Consider the following 8988-nt stretch of genomic DNA (forward strand, 5'->3'; position numbering starts at 1 on the left):
TAATAAATAAATGAGCATTGATGAGTGGTTGAAAGAATTTGGAAAGAATACAACATCAAATTTACAACTTGTCAAATATTGTAAGAAATTAAAAATTCATAATGTGGTTATTTGTATGAGAGATGAATTAACAAATGTGTCGAAACATACAAAGAATATTATTATGAACTTAGAAGATAATGATGGGAACGGTTCTCATTGGGTTTGTATTTTTAATAGTCAAGACAAATATTATTTTGATAGTTTTGGTCTTCCACCACCTGTTGAAGTCATAAAATTCTTACAGAATGGTGTTTATCAAACATTTCAAGTCCAAGAATTAAATTCCAAGTGTTGTGGTCAATTATGTCTATATGTGTTATTTCAACTCAACAAAAATAAAAAATTTTATGATATTATTTTTAATCTAATATAAATGACTTATGTTGGTAAAGATGGTTCTATCTTTGGTGTATCTCAAGAACTGGATATTGATTTATCAAATTATTACACAAAGGCACAGGCTGAACGATATAAATATAATATAAACAAAAATATTAACATGAAAAATGCTTATAAATTAAAAAATTATCCAAGCCCGACTGACGCAAATGACTTGGTGAGATTAAGCGATTTATCACAATATATATACTTAAATAAAACGGCTGTGTATTCTAAAGATACAGAAGTGTTGATATTATCTCCAGGTCATACAGAATTCACAGTTCGAATTAAAATAAATTTTTATAAAGAAGGGCGTATCGTTTGTATGAGAATAGAACAATGGGGGTATGATATGAATGATTTAGGGTATAATTGGTCATTTAAAATTAACCTCGAAGACCTGGAACAATTAAATCAGTCTCGTAAGGAAGAATATTATCCACTTGGTATCGAGAATGAGTTTTGTGGAGCCACGATTAGTAAACAACAAATAAAAGAATTTAATAAGGGTAAATATAATAATGGTTTTGCCCTTGTTTATCTCATGAAAACAGAAAAAACAGGATTATATATAATAAGTAAGGAAACACAAAATGATTTAACTATGGGAAGATGGGGAGGTGTTTCGTGCCATAATATTATTCTAACATATATTTCTAATACATAAATGACAGCAAGAAGGCTTCAAGAAAATTATCATTTTGTGTTCAAGCATACCTTCAAGAAAAGGGTATTCGGTATTTTAATAAATATGTTCTACAACATAAGAATGAGGTATTTTCAATAAAAGATTGGCATTATGCTGATGTTGATAAACCAACAACTTTAGATTTAATTAGAATGTTAAATAATGAAAAAATTATAAGGTTAAGAAAAGGTAAGGCTCTTTTAGAAATTCAAAAGAAATTTTATTGGTATCCTGTTGTAAAAAATTATTTTGGATACAGGAATAACAAGAAATCCTGATGAATATATGTATAATATTCTATGGGGTGTAAACGATTCAAGTATAGTAAGGGATGAGGAAGGAGTTGAAGAAGAGAGGGAAGAGGAGGAAAAGGAGGAGGAGGAGAGAGAGAAGGAGGAAAGAGAGAAGAGAGAGAGGGAGGAAAGAGAGAGAATGAATAAATATCAAAATATGGAAACCAGTGAGATTCAAAAAGAATAGAGGTATTAAAGAAATTAACTTATCTCACCAGGGAGGAATACAAAGAATTAAAAAGTCTATTTGCAATACTTTCGACAAGACTATCGACATCGAGAAGACATGTATTTTAATTCAAGTTTTTCTTAAATAAATGGAGGAGAGAGTGAAGGCATTTCTAAGGATTCTTTATGTTTTAAAAATTAAGATTCAAATGTGAATGTTGGAAACTAAAAAGGTTTTTGCACTCTGAAGAAATTTTTCTCATAAAAAAATGAGGTATTGTCTCAAATGTAAAAAGAAAACTAATACTAAAAATATTTAATATATTAAAAGTAAAAATAACAGGGTTATACAAAAAGGTATATGTTCGGTGTGTGGTTCAAAAAATCAATTTATCTCCAAACACAAACTCGGAGGAGATATACAAAAGTTTTTATCAGGAAGTAAATTTACAACTACTGGAATACCAGGGGAATTACATCTTCCAGGGTATTCTTTCTGTGGTCCAGGCACAAACTTGGATAAAAGATTAGATGAGGCAGACAATCCTAAATCCTGGAGTAAACCAATCAATAGAGTTGATGAAGTGTGCATGAGACACGATATTGATTATGGGAATACCACAACGTTGGAAGAAAAGCATGAAGCCGATAGAGAAATGTTATATAATTTGTCTCTGATACAAAATCCAACCTTGAGAGAAAAAGTTGATAGGTTCATCGTGAAGAAGATGATTAGTGCTAAATTGAAACTTGGACTTGGAAATTCAAAAACTTATAGGCTCTAATGATGCCATTAAGACTGAAGAGCAATTAGCTGATGAATTACATAAACCAATATTCACAAAGTTTCAGAGAAGGAAAGTTTATTCCAAGGAAGTTGATTATATCTGGTCTGCTGATTTGATTGAACTCAATAATGATAAGGGGTACAAGTATGCTTTAACCGTTATTGATTTGAGGAGTAGATATGCGTGGGTTGTCCCTTTAAAAAACAAAACAGGTAATACTCTTATGTTAGCTTTTCAACAGATATTTAATAAAAGTAAGAGAAAACCTAAGAAATTGTGGACTGATGAGGGTAGAGAGTTTTATAACAAGACATTTATGAATTTTCTAAAAAATAACAGTATTACATTATACAGTACCTTTAATGAAGGGAAGGCAGTTGTTGTTGAACGTTTTAATCGTACCTTAAAAGAGAGACTATATAAAAAATTCACACAACTCGGTTCACAACAATGGTCATCTTTTATTCAGGATATTGTGGATAAGTATAATGACACGATTCACACGTCAACGAATATGAAGCCATCAGAAACATTTACAAAATTAAAATATGAAAAAGAGATTAATGTCAGAAAACCTAAGTTCAAAGTTGGTGATATCGTAAGAATATATAGGTGGAAATCTCATTTTGAAAAGGGTTTTACTGAACGATGGACGAAAGAACTTTTTAAAATTGTTGATGTAATAGATACAGTTCCTTGGACTTATAAAATATATGATTTGGAAGGGGAAGAGATTTTAGGTTCATTTTATTCACAGGAATTACAAAAGACAAAACTAAGCAGATAATACACCTTTGTGGACACTCGAGGGTCAAGTCCGAGGTGTATAACAGTATATAATGTGTGTCAAGGGGTGGACGTTCTTACATCTGTGAACCCCAAACACAGAATCCTCAACTGAATAGTCAAGGTTTAACTTTTGTTTGTGTGTGTGTGTGTAATGGGAGCAATAGGTTGGCGCTTCACTCCCTCCTACTATACACCGTTGTGGACACTCGAGGGCCAAGTCCGAGGTGTATAACAGTATATAATGTGTGTCAAGGGGGACGTTCTTAGATCTGTGAACCCCAAACACAGAATCCTCAACTGAATAGTCAAGGTTTAACTTTTGTTTGTGTGTGTGTGTGCAATGGGAGCAATAGGTTGGCGCTTCACTCCCTCCTACTATACACCGTTGTGGACACTCGAGGGCCAAGTCCGAGGTGTATAACAGTATATAATGTGTGTCAAGGGGGACGTTCTTAGATCTGTGAACCCCAAACACAGAATCCTCAACTGAATAGTCAAGGCTTAACTTTGTTTGTTGGTGTGTATGTGTGTGTGTCCCAACCCTCACATTCAAAATCTCAACCCCAACCCTCACATTCAAAATCTCAACCCCAACTCAATCCTCACCCAACACAGTCTTTTTCAAAATGAGATTTCCACCTATATATATATATATATATTTTACGTTTTTTTTTCTCTTCTTCCAATTCTGTCTTTTAAGACTTTCAGGTTTGATGACGTAGAAAGGGGGAGTAAGCCTGCACTTTCTTCCCAGAACTTTCTTGATCTTGCTCCCATCAAGCACCATCCGACAAAGAACTACATCGATAGGTTTAGATCCCAAAGAGTGATAGCAACTCCAAAAGTCTCCAAAATATAAATAAATAAAATAATAATAAATAAATAAATAAATAAATAAAAGCCCCCAAAAAAGTTTCAAGTGTCCAACATAAACCCAACTTTCCAAGTCTTCAAGGTATAACCACATTCCCGTTGAGTTTCCAAGATATGTATCACATTGTGAGTTATCAATCCAGAACCCACATTTCAAGTATTCAAAGTAAAACCAACTTACAAAGTCTCTTAAGGATAACTCATTTACTGATTTTTTCAAAATTTGTGAGTCTCCAAGGTAGGCCCCATATTTAGAACCATCTTGGCAGAACCCTTTTCCTGAGTCTCCAAGGTAGTTATTTAAACCATCAAGGCAGAACTCATTTACTGATTTTTTCAAAATTTGTGAGTCTCCAAGGTAGGCCCCATATTTAGAACCATCTTGGCAGAACCCTTTTCCTGAGTCTCCAAGGTAGTTATTTAAACCATCAAGGCAGAACTCATTTACTGATTTTTTCAAAATTTGTGAGTCTCCAAGGTAGGTCCCATATTTAGAACCATCTTGGCAAAACCCTTTTCCTGAGTCTCCAAGGTAGTTATTTAAACCATCAAGGCAGAACTCATTTACTGATTTTTTCAAAATTTGTGAGTCTCCAAGGTAAAACTTGTATTCTGGCTCATCAAGGTATAACTTGTTCAGTGGGTATTGTCTTGATAACTCACAATGAGTACTATTGCTGTAAAACTCTTTTTCAGGATTTTGTTGGTCTCCAAGGTATAACTCTTTGGTTGGGTCATCAAGGACGAACTCGTTCTGTGGGTCTTGGTCGCTCATAAGGTCTTCAACCAAGCCAACAATTTCGCCCCAAGTTGTAGCAAAAGCAGTATTTTCATTTCGTATTTCAGACACAATTTCCTGTGAGAGAAAATAATAATGTATTAATTAAGTTATTTAATTATTAAATGAGTATGCTTCAATCAAAGTTTGAAAATAGGAAAATAAAAAATCTTACCTCAATAGATAAGAGGTTTGAATCCAGTTCATCAACTTGAAGGTTTAGTTCCATAGAAGACAGAGAGTTCCAAGGAACACCAAAGTCATCCCACTCAAGGTCTTCAACCAAGCCAACAATTTCCCCCCAAGTTGTAGCAAAAGCAGTATTTTCAGATACAATTTCCTGTGAGAGAAAATAATAATGTATTAATTAAGTTATTTAATTATTAAATGAGTATGCTTCAATCAAAGTTTGAAAATAGGAAAATAAAAAATCTTACCTCAATAGATAAGAGGTTTGAATCCAGTTCATCAACTTGAAGGTTTAGTTCCATAGAAGACAGAGAGTTTGAGACAAGCACACAGAACACCATTGCCAGCAAGAACAAATGTTTAAAATGGAGCCTGGGTTTGAAGCTTTTATAGAGAAAGACTGGTGGGTGTGGTTTCCTTTGGAAATTCCCTGGGCAAGCCTAGGCAAGCCTTCATTGGGAAATTTTTCAAAACCATAACATCCTGTAATTTTCTAGTGATTTCTTTGTGAGTCAGAGATGAACTGGAAATGATGTAAGAGTGGGCGGGGCTTAGCAAAAGTAGGCGGAGCTTAGGAAAAGTGGGCGTGGCTTAGAAAAATACCTTATGAAAAGTGGGCGGAGCTTAGCAAAAGTGGCCGGGGCTTAGGAAAAGTGGGCGTGGCTTAGAAAAATACCTCATGAAAAGTGGGCGGAGCTTAGCAAAAGTGGGCGGGGCTTAGGAAAAGTGGGCGTGGCTTATTGAATACCTTGTGGAAAGTGGGCGGGGCTTAACAAAAGTGGGCGGGGCTTAGCAAAAGTGGGCGTGGCTTAGAAAAAATACCTTATGAAAAGTGGGCGGAGCTTAGCAAAAGTGGGCGGGGCTTAGCAAAAGTGGGCGGGGCTTATTGAATACCTTGTGGAAAGTGGGCGGGGCTTAACAAAAGTGGGCGGGGCTTAAAGAAAAGTGGGCGGGGCTTAACAAAAAATAACCTGTGGCTCAGGAGGTGGCCAAACAAGAGCATTAAGAGAAGTTTATCATTTCGTAATGGCACAAATGGGGTATCTTAAAAAATATAAAGATTCAAATGTTTTGTTTGTCAATATTTTAGATGGGGATTATTGTGCAAAGAAAATTAAACTATTGAAGGAATTTGAGAATGAACAAATCTTTATAGGTTCAATGAGTGAGCTGTTCAACCCCCAGGTGTTCAATTCAATGAGGTTCAACCTCCAAGTTAAAAGGGGAGACAAATAAATATACCTTGGGATAAAAAGGGGATTTATTTTTAGGGAAAAAAAATATAAATCGCTGAAAATCCCCCATTCATTTACATGGGGAAAAGTGAGCCAGAATCAGTATTCTTACCCTACTAATGAGGTTCAACCTCAGGTTAAAAGGGGAGACAAATAAATATACCTTGGGATAAAAAGGGGGTTTATTTTTAGGGGAAAAAAAAGGGAATCGCTGAAAATCCCCCATTCATTTACATGGGGAAAAGTGAGCCAGAATCAGTATTCTTATCCTACATATATATATATATATATATATATATATATATATATATATATATATATATATATATATATATATATATATATATATATATATTGTTGTGGTTACCAAATTCGCAAACCACCATTCAGGTCCCTTAGGTGAGGTATCTCGGCAAGTATATGTGTAGTTAGGCCCAAACCCGTTGTCTAGTGGGAATACATGTCATTTATACGTGCTGCGACTCTTCAGGATAGCCGTTTTTCTTTTACTATCTTTATTTTGGACCAACCGCCATGATCACAACCACAACATCAACCACCGACCACAACCACCGCTTCACCACAACCGCCACGACCTTCACGTCACACCTCGCAACCGTAGCATCGCCACCGTTCTTGCCCCGCTGTGGGTACCGGTGTTGGACTCGTGCAGGGCGCACGTTGAACAGCGTGTACAAAATCACGGATTTTGTGCTTCAAAAACGGATCAAAAACGACACACGCCCACTTTTTGCCGTCCAATCGGTGAGCGAGGGGCGATTTGGCCCCGCCTCCAGAACGATCGATATATGCAAATTTGTGGATCAAAAAGCCTTCACGCCCACTTTTTCTCGGGCCAATGGGGAGCGAGGTGAAAGGTCAAAGGGAGGGGGTCAAAGGCGAAGTTACGGGGGGATAAAAGGACGGTGTTCGTCAGTCAGCAAAACGAGAAGGAGTCGGAACAGATGGAGAAGGAGTCGGAGGGTGGAGAGTCGAGTGTGGAAGTCTGGAGCCCGAAGCCTGCAGTAGCTGGAGAAGCTGAAGAGAGTCGAACGAGGGGAGCCCAAAGAAGAGTCCAGGGTGGAGAGTCCAGAGGCGGAGAGGCGGCAGCGGCGAGGGCAGACGAGGGGGTGCTCGCGTCGGTGCCAGGAGCTGCACGCCCGAGGGAGGCCGGCAGCGCGACCTGGCCGAGGTGGAGACGCACACCAGGGATAATAAAGATCCTCTATACCCCGAGCATCAGCAACCCCCTCCTATTTCCCCCCGCGCTGAGATAGTGCGACCAAGGGGGCCCCTTTTCCCACCCCCTGCCTGACACTGTCCCGAGGCCCGCGGAGTGAGGCGCCATCGCCGCTCCGCGTCTCATCACCAGACGGGTAGGCGCGACCCGGTCTCGGCCTCAGGCCCGCCTCATTCTTGAGGGTATTTCTTTTCCTTGGTTTTGGGTATGTGTTGTCGGCGCCGTCTGTGAAGTAGAATTGTATAAGTGTTGCCGTGTGCTCGGTAGTCGGTATTAGCTCTGCACTGTGTTTTCACTTTTATATTGGCTTTTTGTGTAAATGGAATTGTGTTTTCTTTTTTTTGTGTGCTTTTGGTGGAATTGTATTTGTGTGCTTCCCGTGTGCCGCGAATAAATGTGCTTTATTGTTGAACTATTCTCCCGCTTCGCTTCGTCTTTTCCCCCATTGAACCCTCATCTTGCTTCACGTAAAGGGTTGGTAGTGGGCTGAATACGCCCGATAATTAATCGAACCGTCGAGGTCGACGATAACACCGCTCGGTTATTCTGATAGTACGGAACGGGTCGCTTAAGTGGCCCGTGTCCGAAGTCGACCTGCGGCGAGGTGCGATCGCCCGGTCTACCCTCCGCGTGGGTACTTAGGTAGGTCGAATTTGGCGAGCAACCCTATCCCACGCGGGGGCTGATTGGCTCGATCGCGGTGAGACCGAAAGGTCCACCGGTGACTGGTTCCCGGCGTTAGTCCGAGAGGGTCACGACTGGATTGTCCGTCCGGTGGGCGACGTGCCGCGATTCGAGTTACGTGGCCGTTCGCACGCCGGCGGGCGCGAAAACCGCAACAATAGATATATCCATATATATCCATATATATATATATATATATATATATATATACATATATATATATATATATATATATGTGTGTGTGTATGTATATATATATATATATATATATATATATATATATATGTGTGTGTGTATGTATATATATATATATATATATATATATATATATGTGTGTGTGTATGTATATATATATATATATATATATATATATATATATATATATATATATATATATATATATATATATATATATATATATATATATATATATATATATATATATTGTTGCGGATTCCGCGCCCGCCGGCGTGCTGACGGCCACGTAACTCGAATCGCGGCACGTCGCCCACCGGACGGACAATCCAGTCGTGACCCTCTCGGACTAACGCCGGGAACCAGTCACGGGTGGACCTTTCGGTCTCACCGCGATCGAGCCAATCAGCCCCCGCGTGGGATAGGGTTGCTCGCCGACCCGACCTACCTAAGTACCCACGCGGAGGGTAGACCGGGCGATCGCACCTCGCCGCAGGTCGACTTCGGACACGGGCCACTTAAGCGACCCGTTCCGTAGTATCAGAATAACCGAGCGGTGTTATCGTCGACCTCGACGGTTCGATTAATTATCGGGCGTATTCAGCCCACGACCAACCCTTTACGTGAAGCAAGATGAGGATTCAA

The 8988-nt window shown here is 38.8% G+C and overlaps 1 long non-coding RNA gene across 1 annotated transcript; it reads right to left on the reverse strand.

Annotated features, from left to right (window-relative positions):
* Positions 1-3090: 3090 nt before the first annotated feature.
* LOC147006992 (uncharacterized) lies at positions 3091-5328 on the reverse strand. The gene is made up of 2 exons (XR_015054488.1): positions 5238-5328; positions 3091-5140 (listed from the first exon to the last, which is right to left on the reverse strand). It is a non-coding gene; the product is annotated as an uncharacterized LOC147006992 (long non-coding RNA).
* Positions 5329-8988: the final 3660 nt, after the last annotated feature.

This window comes from Eptatretus burgeri, unplaced genomic scaffold (genome assembly GCF_056783735.1).
Source record: "Eptatretus burgeri isolate ZD-2024b unplaced genomic scaffold, Ebu_testis_v1 Ebu_testis_scaffold_922, whole genome shotgun sequence".
Classification (NCBI taxonomy): domain Eukaryota; kingdom Metazoa; phylum Chordata; class Myxini; order Myxiniformes; family Myxinidae; genus Eptatretus; species Eptatretus burgeri.